Below are 18,636 nucleotides of genomic sequence, written 5' to 3'. Positions count from 1 at the left end.
GAATTCATTTACTAATCTTACTTTTACTCGTAATATTACTTCCGAAGCATTTATGTTGACAATTGGGCTGCAGTGAGAATTGATGGTAGAATGAGTTCTTGGTTCAGGGTACTTACAGGGGTTAGACAAGGCTGTAATCTTTCACCTTTGCTGTTCGTAGATCACATGGATCATCTGATGAAAGGAATAAACTGTCAGGTAAGGATTCAATTAGGTGGAAATGTAGTAAGTATTCTGGATTATGCTGACAACTTGGTCTTAATGGCAGATTGTGCCGAAAGCCTGCAGTCTAATATCTTGGAACTTGAAAATAGGTGAAAGGAGTATGGTATGAAAATTAGCCTTTCGAAGCCTAAACTGATGTTAGTATGTAAGAAATTCAACAGAACTGAATGTCAAATTGGCGATACAAAGCTCCAATAGGTAGATAATTTCAAGTATTTAGGTTGTGTGTTCTCCCAGAATGGTAATATAGTGAGATTCAAGCAAGATGTAGTAAAGCTAATGCAGTGAGTTCGTAGTTGCGATCAACAGTATTCTGTAAGAAGGAAGTCAGCTCCCGGATGAAACTATCTTTACATCGGTCTGTTTTCAGACCAACTTTGCATTACGGGAGCGAAAGGTGGGTGGGCTGAGGAAATGTTATTCATAAGTTAGAAGTAACTGACATGAAAGTAGCGAGAATGATTGCTGGTAAAAATATGTGGGAAGAATGGCAGGTGGGTACACGGAATGAGGAGATAAAGGCTAAGATAGGAATGAACTCGATGGATGAAGCTGTACGCATAAACCGGCTTCGTTTTTGGATCATGTGAGACGAATGGATGAGGATAGGTTACCTAGGAGAATAATGGACTCTGTTATGGACAGTAAGAGAAGTAGAGGGAGACCGAGACGACGATATTTAGACTCAGTTTCTAAAGATGTAAAGATAAGAGGTATAGAATTAAATGAGGCCACAGCACTAGTTGCAAATCAATGATTGTGGCAACATTTAGTAAATTCACAGAGGCTTGCAGACTGAACGCTGAAAGGCATAACAGTCTATAATGATAACGTATGTATTACATCCGAACTCTCAAATTTTGTCTATTTACTCTCAAATCACAGACCCATACTATACAGAGTTATTACCTACATTACAAGTGTTTAAATAATATAATATTTTTTTTATTTCTAATAAGTAAGTCCACGAAGCCCCCTAAACACTGCGGCCGTTAGAATAGTGACAGGCTACCGCCAACTTCCTGAATGACTGCACTTCGAATATTAGTCACAATTTTCTGTGAGTGTATGTTATTGTCTCTAAGCTGAGGGGGATCGTAGTATTACTTTCCTCTAAACGATTTGGTTTATTAATCGATAGGATAATTAAAAGTGTGAATTAAAAATGTAAATTTTCTTCTCTAATGGCGTTTGCAAAATGAAACTAATTAGGTAATTGTGTTCTCAGTGGTTTACTAGCTATGCAAATTGAGTCAATTACACAAATTGGAGCAGATAAACTGCGAGAAGAAGACAACGACTATGGTAGCAGCCAAACACTTTCTGTGCGCGATGCGATGCGTCTGAACGAGAATGGGAACCAGCTACGAGTCTCTGCTAGAAGAAGAAAAAAGATATCAAGGCCTCCTTTTTCTTTCATTTCTATTATGCGGTTCGAATTTCTTTCTTCATCATATCCATCTCAAATGAATGCTTGAAGCGTACTGTCGTTCCGCATTCTCAGAACTGAGAGAAATTCACCCAGAGGATATTCGTTCTTTAACGGACACGTACCCACTGATCACCTCTCAGCAGAGATGTTGATTATCATTCCTTCTTTACAAGGTAGAAGATTTCCAGTGGTGTTCGTTGTATTAGACGTTGTATAGTAGTGAAAATCTAAAAATAAATCTTGCATTAACATGATAGAATTTGTCTGAAAAATAACTTGCCTGTGCAAAGCCATAATTTTTAATTTCACCGTTTGAGATTATCAAACCAAAAAAATATTTATTCTCTTCAATTGGGAAAATAATCAGTGACAAAGCTAACAGCGAAAGAATAGTCTTACATTACATGTATATATAAAATTCGGTCTACAGTACATGGCGAATTACATTAAGGCACAAACAGGTTCCAAGAAGGACATTCGTGGAATCATTAACGGACAAGGGGAGTATGTATGCGAGAATCTTCGAAAGGCAGAAGTATTCAGTTATCAGTATGTAAAGATTGTTGGTTACAAGGATAATGTCCAGATAGAGCAGGTAACTAATACTAAAGAAGTATTAAAAATGACCTGTGATAACACGACATTTACAATAAGATAAAAAAATACCACGAACCAGACGAAGAATGTACCTGCCGGCTCTGTGGTGGAAAATGCCCCAGGTACCACCCCATCAACTGCACTGCAAGAACATTATCCGTTACCGCACTCGCTAAAGACTGCTAAAGAGGAACCGCGTGCACCTACAAGCGGACGAGGCATGTTCAACAGAGTGTTGCAAATTAGGCAGACGGAAGACTTTTCATCACTGTGCCCTGCAAAATGCGATCTCAATACAGTGTCACAAATTAGACAAGCAAACGGCCTCCCTCCACTATGCGTTACAATTTGTGTGAGGCCGAGTTCAGCTCTAAATGTCCTCTCACAGATGGAACACATGGACACACGAGCACCACTGTACGGACCTGCTTACAAGCGGAACGGAAGTCGATCCCCACTATGACTGCTAGTAAACACCTGACGACTATCTGACATTGTACCTTTTTACTCTATGGAATTTAATTACTTATGTAATCTAATCATTATGAATAATTGTGTGTATGGCCATTGGCTGCAATAAATTATTACATAAAAAATTAAAAACCTGAAAAGCAGCTGGAATTGATATGATTTCCTGGGATATACTGAAGGCAATGGTTGGGGTACGGTACAATATCTGAATTACTTATTTGATTAATTGTTTGCATGAATGAGCTATACCAAATGAATGGAGAATTGATATATTAGCCCCTGTGTATGAAAGAAACGGATGCAGATATAAAGTTGAAAAGTACAGCCAGCTTGACATGCACTGCATGTAATCTTTGGGAAAGCATAATTTCTGATAATGTAAGATATGTTTGCTAAATTAATAACTGGTTTGATAGAAGGCAGTTCGGGTTTAGGAAAGGTCATTCCACTGAAGCTCAACTTGTAGAATTCCAACCAAATACAGCAGATATCTTGGATTCAGGAGTTCGAATGGAATGTATCGCGATTAATATATATAAGGCATTTGATAGGGTAGATCGTGGGAGACTACAAGAAAATATGAGTGCAGGTGGACTAAACAAAAGGGTGACTGACTGGGTGGCTATATTTCGAGAGTAGGCGAAGCTTTATCTGACCTTGTAATTATTAAGAGGGGAATTCCGCAAGGCAGTAATATTGGATATTAATGTTCCTTATATATAAAAATGAGATTAGTAAAGAAATGGAAACAGAGATAGGGATTTTTGCGGATGATGTTATTCAGTATAGAGTAATAAATAGGTTATAAGATTGCAACTGCAAAATGACCTCAATAAAGTGAGATGGAGAGTAGGCAACGGAATGACGATAAACTGGGTTAAAAGTAAGGTTGTGAGTTTCACAAATAGGGAAAGTCCTCTCAGGTTTAATTACTGTGTTGATGGGGTGAAACTTCCTTTTAGGGATCATTGTAAGTACCTAGGTGTTAATATAAGGAAAGAACTTAATTGGGGTAATAACATAAATATAATTGTAAATAAATGGTTATAATGTGTTTAGGGGTTTTAGTAGGGGTGTAAAGTGTGTAATTCTCTGGTAAGACCCCAGCTAGAGTATGGTTCCAGCGTATGGGACCCTCACCGGGATTACTTGATTTTTTTGGGTGATTTCTGACAAAAGAGTAGCTTTACAAAGATGTTGCAAAATTTGGGCTGGGAAGACTTGGAAGAAAGGAGAAGAGGTGTTCGACTAAGTGATATGTTCCGAGGTGTCAGTGGAGAGATGGCGTGGAATGCCATTGTTAGACGAATACGTTTGAGTGGTGTCTTTAGAAGTGCGGAAGTTCACAATGTGAAGATAAATTTGGAATTCCATTGGACAAGTTTGGGCAAATATTCGTTTATGGGTAGGGGAGTTAGGGATTGGAAAAACTTACCAAGGGTGATGTTCAATATATTTCCAATTTCTTTGCAATCGTTTAACAAATGGCTATGAAAACAACAGTTATGAAATCTGCCACCTGGACGATGCCCTAAGTGCAGATCTGTAGTGACCGATTGACTTGTCAATAATACCTTCCTTGAACGTTACGTAGTTCATCAGTCCCTCCTCAAAACATTTCCTAATATCAATTATGCTACTTATCTGTGTGTCTCAGCGGATGTAGTATTAAGGCAGTGCACTATTCTCGCGCTGCAGACTATTCACACACAGTAACGAACAAATCACACATGCACGGAAAAGCATTGATGGTGTTGGAAAAACTTGGCAACCACGAATATTATCTTCGTAAAGATAATTACAATGAAAAATATAATTTTCTAGTTATATTATGGCCAATATATTTCAATATGCTTATTCAGTCATGAATGATCCATATAAGATTTTTCTTACGATATACGTATTTTTCTTACGTCACACCGACACCGACAAGTATTAATGCGTGAATGTTGTAGGAAAGGGCGAGGCTGGGGAAAGAAACAACCATGGCCTTAAATAAGATACTGGCCGAGCACTTTGCTGGTCTGGAAACGGGATAGTACCTTCAAGGTTGCCGACAATAAATGGGGTTTCATCTCACCATTTTACCAATGCAAACTCTGAGCTACGTGGTCCAAACAGCCTGCCCAACCTGCTCGGTCAATTAATTTCTTTTGAAGTTCAATAAAGTATGCCTACTTCCTTATTCCTTCGCGGAATATGCTGACTTCAGACACTTCTGGCTAAATATTGGCGAGAAAGTAAATTCGTTGTCGCGTCCCGAGGTGTGTCTGCTTCTTTTAAGTACACATCTAATGAAGGTGAACAGGATGTATCATTTCAACCATTTACCAGCCCTCCTGCCATTCATAAATCTCTACCAGTGCCGAGAATCGAACCCGAGTTGTCGAGCACGGCAGTAAGTTTTGCTTACCCTTGCTCTGCGGAGGCGGATAGAATTTACTGTGATACGTTAGGAAGTTCAAAAGCACAACTGTTGAACGACAGTGTGTAAGTTTTTGTTTCACATATGAGTTCTACTGGACGAAGGGGTACTGAGAGTATTCAGCCAGGAGAACTAGCTACCTGGTAAATATACGTAGTGATTTTTTCTTAACTAAATTGGTGAAAATGCAAGGCCTCTGTTTCTTAGAAAATTACTTGAATGTTACTTAGGGACTCGTATCAAACTATGAAGGAACATTTCTATTAGACAAACTTAAACTTTAGATTTGTGTAGTATTTCACAGTTTTTAATTAAGCCACAGGGTCTACGAAATCTTGTCGATATCCCTGGTACCTGTATCTTCCCTGTTTTAGACTTGGTTAAATTGTCTTTCCCGCGTTTGTTTGAGGAAAAGTTAACTCGTGTCCTCGTCCGGATGTAGTACAGCTCTTCCCAGGCGAACCCCAAATCGCGGTGAGCTGCATGTAACCTTTTAACAACACACTAGCCCTCCTGCCGTTCTTAAACCTCTTTAAGTTTCGGGAACAATTTCCAAGGCTGACAGTTCATAGTACTGTTACGTACATTCCTATGAATTTCTACTCACCTTTAATATTCTCCTGGCTTCTTCAATTCTCTTTTTAATAATACAACAGGAAGAAAATTTCAACTGCATTCAAATTTTCATATCAATATAACGCATTTTCCCTATTGTTCTTATTTTTTATTTTCAATTTTTGTTTGTCCCATTTCTCTACGTGCTAGGATATGTGGTGAGGCGAATATGTCATGGTGGATTGTACGACCAGATGCCCTTCCTGACGTTACCTCATCAGAGGAGCTAATGAGATGAAATGAATGACTTTATATATGATAGTAGCCTGCTCCTGTCGAATAGTACCAAGGGATCTCCTCAAGACTCAACGTCCCCATCCGACGGACGAATCACTACCACTATGCCCTCACTCCATATGAGCACTGCGGTGATGTTTGCAATTCAATCCAGGTTTTTTCACGCAGTCTAGTGATTAGAAGTTGTATACCACCAATTACCTTACCCTGCCAGCCAACATTCTGGTGGTGACAATTTTTCTAGCAATGAGACTCTAACCGCGTAACCACGGTGACAGACCGTATAACCGGCCGTGTTGGCCGTGCGGTTAGGGTGCGCAGCTGTGAGCTTGCATCCTGGAGATAGTGTGTTTGAACCCAACTCTCAGCAGTACTGAAAATGATTTTCCGTGGTTTCCCATTCCCACACCAGGCACAAGCTGGGGATGTTCCATAATTAAGGCCACGGCCGCTTCCTTCCCACTCCTAGACCTTTCATATCCCATCGTCGCCGTAAGACCTATCTGTGTCCGTGTGAAAGCCAATTGTAAAGAAAAAACAGACTGTTTAGACTTCAACGCCTTAACAATCATGACCACCAGGTGAGCTAATAGGACAGAAAATAATAGCAAGTGAACACTGGCTGAAATATGTATATTAATAAAATATACGGAGATCATCATCATCCTCGTCATAATCATAATCATCAACACCTCCAGCATGCCGAATAAGGTGGTGTTGAACGAATATTCGCCATTCTTTTCTGTCGAGAAATGCCTTCTCTCTTACCACTGACTCCCGATTCCCTGCTCTTCTCTTCACTTCTTCTATGCATGCACGGGGAGTTTCTTTCACCACACATTCGCTTTACATGTCCATACCCTGTCAGTCTCAAAGTCCTTAACTTCTCTTCTATAGATTCCACTTCTAGTTCCATTCTGATGTCATTCCTTACATTTCATTTCACTTGCTTGCAATTTTCTAACTTCTGTCTCTTTCAGTGTACAGGTTTATAGACTCTTTGTGAGAATGGGGACAAAGTGTGACTTATACAGCATAATCTTGTTTATCATGGGCACTTCCTTATGCCAAAGTAGATGTCTTTTGAGGTTGTAGAAGTTACCTACTCTGTTTAATACTTCTTTGTCTTTATTACCCCTGCTGGATACCCTACTGCTTAGGTATTTGAGTACCTGTACACAATCAATTTTTTAAATTTCAAGCTTTACGTGGAAACCACTATTTCTCCTATTCATTTTCAGCGCAGCAATTTTTGTTGTACTAATTTCCATCTGATACAGCTTGCACTTGGATAACCATTCATCCAGAAGTTAAGTACTGCATTTTCAACAAAAGGAAAATGAGGGGAATAATTTTGTTGATAAGAGTTTGTAATTAATTCAGTGTAATAAGCGTATGAAATCAGTTACTGATGGATAATACACTGAACAAAACGGAAATGTGGTCACTTTTTCATAGATTTATATATCCATGATATCCATTCATTCTGAAGCGAAAAAGACCATTATAGTTGCAAAAAATAATCGAATGAAGAACGTTCTTTGGGCAGACTATACATGACGCTATTTCATAACGTGTTATAAACAAATACGTCCCGAATCATACACCAAAATTAAGCGTCTTAATAAAGAGTAGTCCAACTCCCCTCTTATGAATAACTGCTTCGCAACGTCTTCCCATAGTTCTGACAAGGCTCTGCATGCTCAGCTGAAGCATATGTTCCAACTATTCCATAAGGGCATCTTCAAGTGTTTGTAGTGTTTGGGGTGGTGGAATACCCAATTGAATGCGTTCTTCCAGTTTGTACCAGAGTTCATCATATGGCCACTCCATTCACCGCACGAATGTTACAGGAATCTCGAGAACGATGTGTTCTAGCTTGAATACTGCGTTTTCTCTAAGCTGCCTCATGTGAAGTATCACATTATCACCAATTTCTGTTTTCGCAGCTAAATATCAATTTATTTCGAATGATAAGGAGATTGTTCTTTGTGTAAGACTTGTTCCTACCCAAACCCCGTATTTCTACTTTAGAAGAAAGGATGATTATAATGTTTTGAACGAAGCAACCACAGAAGACATTGTTCTAAACCTTGGCATGTCGCAGGAACCACGTGCTACTGACGTGCCACTCGGCACGTAGCTCAATAGGGAACAATCTGCTCAGCTGAGCAACATATCGAACCAGTCATTATCAGACGAGTTGGCCGTGCGGTTAGGAGCGCGCAGTTGTGAGCTCGCATCCGGGAGATAGTGGGTTCGAACCCCACTGTCGGCAGCCCTGAAGATGCGTTTCCGGGGTTTCCCATTTTCATACCAGGTACGTACTGGGGCTCTACCATAATAAAGACCAAGGCCGCTTCCTTCCCACTCCTAGCCCTTTCCAATCCCATTGTCGCCATAAGACCTATCTGTATCGGTGTGACGTGAAGCAAATAGCAAAGAACCAGTCATTCTACAACAAGGTACAAAAGAGTTCGTACCCGTTCTTTTCCATACAAAATTATATTACGTTACAATATCTTGCAAACATAATGCTGAAATATATTTCAATGTTTGTCATTAACATTCTACACTAACAACACATACATGCAAGTAATGACAAAAAAATAATAATAAATGCTCCATTTCAAGTACTAAATATTTCCGTACACATAGTCAGGAATTCAGTTCAGTATTTATTTCCATATCCTCTGGCTCGAAGTCCTCATTGCATGGAATTCACAGTTTTCTAGTTTCAGAAATTGGTAGGATTTTCCGCTCCTCCAATAGGACTATTTTCAGGTCTTCGTTGTTCTTAATTGTTCTTTGTCTTATCCTTTCTTCTAGGATATGCTTGACTGCGTTTATATCGGGTGACTGGGTAGGAAAGGGGTATAAAGTTGCCGAGGAGTATTACACAGTACCACATATTTGTGCTGCATGAATATCCATTCGACTCTCATTCCCATTTCTTCACACTAACAGGCAACTCTTCTTTTAGGATCTTAACTTATTGTCTGTGGTCCATGATCCCGTCAATAATGCGAATCCTTCAAACAACGCGCTTGTACTGCTCCATACTAGAAGGGGTGCTGGATGGTTCATAAATACTAATGATCTAGCAACGAAGAAAGGAGAAAACTTCGCTAAATATAAGGCGTTATCAAAAATCTATGCCTTTGCTGGCAAGATGTAGTGTTTACAGTGCTCTATGTCTTCTGGTATGGGCTAGAATAAAATTGTTACTTTCATTGACCTGTCTCAGTCTCTTCCTTGGCTTTGGCAATATGAAAGTGGCTGAGGTATGAGTGATGCTTGTAATGCCATTCCTTATACAGCCAGTCCCTGCTATGAATGATGTGAAAATATCGCTCATAGGGTCGGTTGGTGCAGGCATTTCAGTGGGATTGGCAGACTGATGTGCAATAGTAACTTCTGGCTCGGTGAGGAAAGCAACGGGAAACTACCTCACTCCTCATTTCCCTAGTACGCCCCTTCAGTGACACCTAGGCCATCTATGACAGCTAATGGTGAACCTGTTGATGATCCAACCAGCCTTCGGGCTGAATACCCAACATGCATACACATGAAAAATCTTCTGTTTAAGGGTGTTGCTGCATCGGTCATGCAACCTAGCGCTATTCCTATGCGGGTATACAAGCACGGACATGCAGGCAAAGGGATTAGTGTGCAGTCATGTTGTGCGAACTATGGGGATGTTATTACCAAATGCGTCCAAACAGGACCAACGTGCCGTTATTCTGTTCCTGGATGACGAAGGCGAAGGACAGACACCAGTCAGACATCCATCGGAGAATGATGACTGTGTGCGCGGCAACATGTCTAATGAAAATCACCGTTGTGTAATGGTGCACAAAGTTCCATGCCGGTCGATCTTGGAAGCCAGCCTCATCCATTACGGACAACAACAAGCGGGCGGTGGATGAGGCGATTAAGGTGGACCGGCGCATAACCATTCGTTCGATTATCACGCCTTAGGTCCCCTCGGAAAGGCTTTGAAGGGTTGACGGTTTCTGTCGGATGCGGATGTGCAGCAGGGCACGGTGTTCTAGCACACTAGGATCTTCAACCTGGTGCGTCGGTAGGATGAGTGGCTCAATTCTCACGGCGATTTGGCCTGATTGGCATCCGGATTTGGGACTGTACGGCCGTCGAACGGAAACATATTTGATCGCCCCTCATAATACGAAGTCACTTCCATGTTTGACAGAGGGAGTGACATTTTTCGGTTCTAACTCTTTATTCATATATCTCCAATCCTTGGATTTTTTTCCTGACACGAATTACATTAAACTTACTGTCGTTGGTCCAGGTAACCTTCTTCCATAAGATCCCAGTCTAGTCTTTATATTTCTGAACAATGTTTAAGCGTTTAGTTCTTGTTTATTCCATCTTTCTGCTGAGTCCGCCATAATACCCACACCTGTGTCGAATTCCCTCCACAGTACTGGCTGAATATTTTAAACGCTTCTGCTCTAGCTCTGCTGTTATGTTTGGAACACTCATTTTAGGTTCCTTATTAATAGTACGAATGATGTAGTACTTACGTTGTGGAGTCAGAATTTATGCTCCATGGTAGATTTCCCATGGTTTTGATTCTTACAAACAGGCCTACTTACGTCTGCTAATGATTTCATGTGGTTGTGCAGCCGAATAATTATTTTCGTTTTTGTCTGGAGTTCTTTCCTTTTCCCACCCACGTTTCACGTAATTATATTGCTTATTTGAGCTTCTGTCCGCTCATCGTCAGACTGAGTACTAAACTCTGACAGTGCAGAGAGGTTGGGTATGAGACCAGTTCACTTACTTGGTACACTAGGTGTCCAAATTAATTTTGCACTGTACCAAAACCACGTTTCATAACTCATGGAATGTAGCATAGACACGAAGTGTGATCAAGGAGAAAGACTTCAATTTTTACCGGGTGAGTTGGCCGTGCGGTTAGAGGCGCGCAGCTATGAGCTCGCATCCGGGAGATTGTGCGTTCCAATCCCACTGTCGGTAGCCCTGAAGATGGTTTTCCGTGGTTTCCCATTTTCACACCAGGTAAATGCTGGGTCTGTACCTTAATTAAGACCACAGCCGCTTCCTTCCCATTCCTAGGCCTTTCCTATCCCATCGTCGCCATAAGACCTATCTGTGTCAGTGCGACGTTAAGCAAAATAGAAAAGAAGACTTCAATTTATATGTGCATAATTATCGTAACAGTTTAATGACATCGTAAACCCATAGTGTACTAAAGCTTATTGATCTGTGTGCATGTTATTACTTGTAAAATTATTCAAGAAGAAATTACGGCAACGACGAATGCCCTTTTATACACTTCTGCCGTTCCAACTCTATATTTTCTTCCTTCTTTGCCGAACAGATCGATTAGGCTACCAATTTTAGACCTATATGTGGATACTCTCATCTATGATTTTGATCATTGTAAATGTCATTTTAAGAATTTCACTGTTGATGAAATATAATTCTTTGGCTGAATGGACTGTGTTGTGGCCTTCAGTTCAGACGGGCCTGGGTTCGATTTTTCACCGGGTCGGAGATTTTAATCGTTCCACCAATTCTTCTGGCTCGGGGACTGAGTTTTTCTGTTCGCCCAATAATTTCCTCTTCATATTCAGACAGCACACCACATTACTAACTAGCACAGAAACACGAAATAGTGTTTACATCCCTCCACATATGGTTGGCGTCAGGAAGGGCATCCTGACGTAAAACAGGACCAAATCTAGTTGTGCGCCACAGTTCCCACCTGCGACCCCACAGGTGTGACCAAAGCGGAAGAAGAAGAATTTATTATGTGTCGATATGGACTGCGTTTTAGAAACTGTATGTGCATAGTAGAAATATGTTTTTCTCAAATAATAGTAGTAGTATCTTGTCGTGCAAAATATATATTATTATTGTTTTCTCGAATAACAAACAGGCCTCATTTCAGGACCTTAGAAAGTTTCATGAAAATAAAAATATTATTTGTTGGTCAATTTTTAACGACTAAATGAATGACTGTTAGTTCTCGTTTCGAAATGTAAATGAAAGTACGAGTGTTTTAAATTCTTACTATCCGTATTTATCTATCATTGGTTGCTGACGGATATTAAATAATTAATATATTATTAGAGATAACCTTTTTGTCTTACAAACAAAAGTTTATCCAGGAATGTTTTCAAACTGTTTCTTTATATATCGTTTTCGTTGACGCACGTCTGTTTCTCTGGTCGACCGGACAGGTTTTGCGGATGTTGTCTTGGATTAGTGTTCCCTCGAGAGAAGAAGGGGCTACCATTGAACGTCTAGAGCACGCGTCTTCCTCTGAAATTCAATAGAAGTGGCTCGGGGATGATCTCGACCACACTAGTCGTGCTATTTGTCATCATTCCTTAATACCAGCTTGTTTCGTCCGTGGTGCTACAGTAGGTTGACTGAAAAATGATCGCCAGTTCCAAGTCCGATTTACTCAGTCTTTGCGCTTCAGTGCTTTTCCCTTTAAGGTCCCGTCAGTGACCTGCTGATTGATCAGCAGTAGATGGGTATAATCAGTTACTCGTCAGACCATGAAAGACGGACGTTTTACTCATGTGTAGACAGTATCCACGTTAGGGATGAAGACAAGTCTGTCTCTACTGCTGTGTGTTGTAAGTCTCTTCGTGTCTATCACACACTATATGCTCAAGGAGAATGGAAAGAATTTATCTCGTATATACTAAACATGCCGCCTCTATGGTGTAGTGGTTAGCGTGATTAGCTGCCACCCCCGGAGGTCCGGGTTCGATTCCCGGCTCTGCCACGAAATTTGAAAAGTGGTACGAGGGCTGGAACGGGGTCCACTCAGCCTCGGGAGGTCAGCTGAGTAGAGGTGGGTTCGATTCCCACCTCAGCCATCCTCGAAGTGGTTTTCCGTTGTTTCCCACTTCACCTCCAGGCGAATGCCGGGATGGTACCTAACTTAAGGCCACGGCCGCTTCCTTCCCTCATCCTTGCCTATCCCTTCCAATCTTCCCATCCTCCTACTAGGCCCCTGTTCACCATAGCAGGTGAGGCCGCCTGGGCGAGGTACTGGTCATACTCCCCAGTTGTATCCCCCGACCAAGAGTCTGAAGCTCCCGGACACTGCCCTGAGGCGGTAGAGGTGGGATCCCTCACTAAGTCCGAGGGAAAACCGAACCTGGAGGGTAAACAGATGATGATGAAATGTCGTATGGCTTTTTGTGCCGGGATATCCCAGGACGGGTTTGGCTCGCCAGGTGCAGGTCTTTCTATTTGACTCCCGTAGGCGACCTGCGCGTCGTGATGAGGATGAAATGATGATGAAGACAACACATACACCCAGCCGCCGTGCCGTAGGAATTAACCAATTAAGGTTAAAATCCCCGACCCGGTCGGGAATCGAACCCGGGACCGTCTGAACCGAAGGCCAGTACGCTGACCGTTCATCCAACGAGTCGGACAACAGATGATGATGATGATGATATACTAAGCATTATTTTACAAGTTGCTTTACGTCGCACCGACTCAGATAGGTCTTATGGCGACGATGGGATAGGAAAGGGCTAGGAGTGGGAAGGAAGCGGCCGTGGCCTTAAGTAAGGTAGAGCCCCAGAATTCGCTTGGTGTTAAAATGGGAAACCACGGAAAACCATCTTCAGGGCTGCCGACAGTGGGGTTCGAACCCACTATCTCCCGAATACTGGATACTAAACATTTCTAGGTTATCCTGAAATTGAAAGCTAGCATTAAGGAAATTGTAGCTTGAGTACAAAGGTCGAAAACTCTGAACATGGTATTCCTTCACTCATGATAAGTACCAGTGTTACACAATAATGCAGCGTTTATTTATAAGAGGCCATGCATCCATAAAGTCACTTCTCAGATCCTAGAACATCTTGTATATATATATTATCTGCGCACTTTTTAGCGATAGATTTACACCCTAGTGTTGAATCAGTCGACTTCGGTTATCTTCGAGATTCGTATTATCAACCTCTGAAACACAAACTAAGAATCGCTTATGATCGCCGTGCGACATCTGGCGTACACTTTAAGTGCTCGTACTGTTGTTGTTTACACAGCAAAGCCAAACTATAGAATTCATGCTAGGAACACGTTTCGCATCGGGAAATGTTATATAGTATTATACATTGTGTGTGTGACACAGTTGTTGGCGTAAGATAACAAAGCCTTAGAAAATTCATATCGATCGATGATGTCGATTCAATTCAGATTCCATTTCCATTCAGTTGGCAGTATTACCGGAACTGGCTGTGCTCCCTCCTTACACCTCAACCGAGTACAAAAATATATCACTAAAATGTGCGCGTACAATAGGCTATATATATATTACAATTTACCTCGCTCATCGCAGTTGAATCCCATCTATAACACTTCCTTCGTGGAACAATTCCAATTAATTTTTACTAACGCTCAGAAGAAAATATACATTTTCTTTACTTGTAGCTAGGTTCAATAATTCGTAAAGTATTCCACCTTTAACTTGTTGGTTTGGCGAACCGGTTACTTATGATTATACCCTTGTACAGAAGAATACCGTCCTACTGTGCAGTTACCCCTTTTACCCCGTCCCCAGCACACATTACTTAGGTCCAGCAAATGTAACTTGCAATTTCTGTTATCCTGTGATTAAAATTATTGTAAAAAATCATTTCTAATTACCGACGTGATTAGAAATTTTACGGAAGCGTATGGAAACACCGTTATTAATCATAAGCAATTCACTGACTCGTTACGTACCCCATCGTCAACTTTAAGAACAATCATAGAAAATCGTAATTCAATCACTAAGCTGAGTTGTTGAGGGGATGGGCTCTATTTCATTAATACATCTAAAAGAAGTAAAAAGTCATCTCCGTACAGGCCATGAAGGCCCTTGGAGGGGGGGAAGGTAAAGGCTTTCACTATCCGTAACCTCGGCACTTGATGGGGTAGAGTGGTTAGCTCTACGTCCGGCCGCCTTTACCCCCAGGAATTAACCTGGTTCTCATTTTTGGTGTAGGCTGAGTGAACCTCAGGGCCATGTGCATCTCCGGAAGTGGAAATCTCGTTTCTTAAATTTTACGACTTCCTGACGGGGATTCGAACCCACGTCCTTCCGGGCGAGCCGAGCACGCCTTTACCGCCTCGGCCAGGCAGCCCCTATTAATAGATCTAGCTTGTTTGAATATAAACACTGCGTACTTTGTCGTCGTACATTATACGTAGCATTTACAATATTATCTACGCAATATTTAAAAAAATGGTGAAATAAATGTAGCTTATTTTGAGTCTGTTACGTTGTGCGTGTTTGGTTGTCTTCCACTAACACGCCGTCCCGGTTATTACGCGATTAACACACGATCCCCCTGAAAAGTACTTTACAACGGTTATCTGTATAGAGAGCTATGTTTTGCTTGGAAAGAACTGCTATGATCATCTCGAAACCAGATATACAACGTGTCTACAACAGTAAAACTTAACATCGGTGTAAGGAAAAGTCAATAACCGGGTGAGTTGGCCATGCGGTTAGCGGGGCGCAGCTGAGAGCTTGCATACAGGAGATAGTGGACTCGAACCCCACTGTCGGCAGCCCTGAAGACGGTTTCTCATTGTTTCCCATATTCACACCAAGCAAATGCTGTGGCTGTACCTTGGTTAAGACCACGGCCGCTTTCTTCCCATTGCTAGGCCTATCCGTTATCATCGTTGCCATAAGACCTATCTGTGTACATGTGACGTAAAGCAACTTGTAAAAAGATAAAAAGTGATATGCACATTTATTTATAATTTCCGGATACATGAAGCTTGCTCTACTAAACGGTGTGAAAACCGAAACGTGAACATTTGATTGAATTTCACGTCAAATCATTATCACCACCGCCATAGACGTTAACAGTAAGGGTGTATTTAAAAAGGCATTGTTGTTGCATTATTTAATGAATGTGTTGCTAATGAATGAACTAACCTCCCACGTACACAAATAAAATTATTCCGCTATGAAAGTTTGTAAAACCCAAATATTCACTCTTGTGTTAACGTTCTAAAACAATACGCGATCAGGGAGCGCATATTGAATATTTAAATTCCCATTGATAGTGTATAAATACATATCACCAATACTGAGACCAACTCCGTGGTTCTAAGTTCAAATATGAATAAACTGTAGATATTCATTTTTTATTCATTACAATCTCCTCTACCGAGCTCGATAGCTGCAGTCGCTTAAGTGAGGCCAGTATCCAGTATTCGGGAGATAGTAGGTTCGAACCCCACTGTCGGCAGCCCTGAAGATGGTTTTCCGTGGTTTCCCATTTTCACACCAGGCAAATGCTGGGGATGTACCTTAAGCAACTAGCAAAAAAATCTCTACGTCTCTTCGACACAGATAGGTCTTATAGCGACGATGGGAAAGGAAAGGGTTAGGAGTTGGAAGGAATGGACCATGGCCTTAATTAAGATACAGCCGCAGGATTTGTCTGGTGTGAGAATGGAAAACCACGAAAAACCATCTTCAGGGCTGTCGACAGTGGGGTTCGAACTCGCTATCTCCCGAATGCTAGTTGATAGCTACGTGACGCAAACCGCACAGCAACTTGCTCCGTGAAGATATTCAGGAAGTGCAAGAAAATATGTTCGTTAAAATTGAGATGACGCATTATTTTACACATGCTATCCACATGTGTTGTTTAGTCCGACTCTTAGGCTGAATGGCAAGCGTTGATGCATTCGGTTTAGAGGGTCCCGAGTTCGATTCCCCACAGATTTGGGAATTTTAATCGGGTCAGATTAATTCTTCTGTCTCGGAAACTGGGTGTTTGTGTTTGAGCCAACGCACTCCGTTTCATATTCAGACAATATATCACACTACATACCATCGCTGAAACCATGAACCTACTACGCTGGCGTAGCGGAGGGAGGGTTGATACTCCCACGTGGCGCGTCCCAGGCGGTGGATAGTGGGTCCTAACTGGCTTGCCGGCGGACTTGAGGGAAATAAAATAGCTCTCGTGGATAAAACACACGCCCCCTGTGGGTGGGGGAGGCAGACGATGAATTCACCCACGGTATCCCCTGCCTGTCGTAAGAGGTGACTAAAAGGGGAGACCATGGGTTGATCCAATTAGAACCATGAAACTACATGTAATTAGTACCATTACGCAGGGAACACCGTGAGTTGCACTTACTTGCACGTAGTACCACTCTGTTAGGTACGCAATAGGTTTGTGATTAGTAGCGACAGTGTGTGGCTCAGGAGGTGGGTCCTCCAGTACCTGTGATTCGCGACACCATGGGATTAGCGACACCATGGTTCTGCCTTACCTATGCTCAGTTCCCAGTATGTGAGGAATTCCACGCGGTAGTACGGGTCCCTGTGGTTAGTCCAATTATGCGAGGAACGCTATAGGTTTGCGTTGCCTTTATGGGTTTGCATTGCCTACAAATAGCGCCGCAATGTGCGAAACACCATAGGTCTGTGTTACATGTGCGCATTACACTAACTGTGAATAGTACCATAATGTGTGGAATACCACGAGTCTCCGCTACTTTTGATTAGTACCGCAACATTACACATAGCATGGTTCTACCTTCCTAGCGATAAATACCATTATGATGGGCTGATGACCTAGATTTTGGACCCGTTTGGACTATACGCATAATCGATTCAGCATCGTGCTATAGAAGGAGTCCTTTGGTCAATAATACTATTGTTTTGTGCCTGCTTCTGTGCATGTGAGGCATTGTGGGTCGTATCCACTGATCGTTTTAAATTCATATCCGTCCATCCATTCATTCTTCATCCTCATAATTTGAATTCTGGTCAGTGGAGGATTTTGGAATTTTAAGTTGTCATTTCATTTCGTCTCATTTCGTACCATTAGGGGCCGATGACCTCAATGTTAGGCCCTTTTAAACGACAAATACCGATCATCAATCAATCAGCCATCGCTTAAAGACACAATAGCGATTACATCCCTCTACGTAGTGTTGGTTTCATGAAGGGAATCTGGTCGTTAATCATTGCCAAATCCACATGTGCAACCCCACAACCCACAGGCGTGGGAAAAGTGGTAGAAGGAGAAAATGTTTCAGATATATTATTTATTTGATGTCTAATTTTCATTTGATTGTTCCATTAGTAGGTAGAATTTAGCAATAATAATTGATATAATCAGGTGTGGTAAGCTAATATGAATACTCAAAGTATGGACTTCAATGGAGAGAGACCGAAGACTGATGAAGGAATAGTACTACAACCAAACAGAAATAGAACAGGAGAAAAAATCAGACTAGGGGAAGAGTTAGACCGGACTGCAGCTTATCACCAAGTCTGTTAAACATGTACTTGAACAAAATCATTTGCGAAACTTTGGGTGGGTAGAAAGGAATCACGATTGGAGGAAAGTGAATTGATGCAGTCAATTCACAGATGATATCGCAGTAATAGTTGTGAACATTAAATTTCTTTACAAAATGCTTACAGGCATAAACCACAACTGCGAGAAGTATGAAATAAGCGTAAATAAAAAGAAAACATACTTCATGATACTTGTAAGTAAAGGCGAAGAAGCTATAATGAAGATAGATGGAGAAACTATTGAGCAAGTTGATAAGTATATGTACCTCATTATTCGTATGT

This window comes from Anabrus simplex, chromosome 5, assembly GCF_040414725.1.
Source record: "Anabrus simplex isolate iqAnaSimp1 chromosome 5, ASM4041472v1, whole genome shotgun sequence".
In the NCBI taxonomy this organism is placed as follows: domain Eukaryota; kingdom Metazoa; phylum Arthropoda; class Insecta; order Orthoptera; family Tettigoniidae; genus Anabrus; species Anabrus simplex.
Note: the sequence above shows the minus strand (reverse complement) of the source record.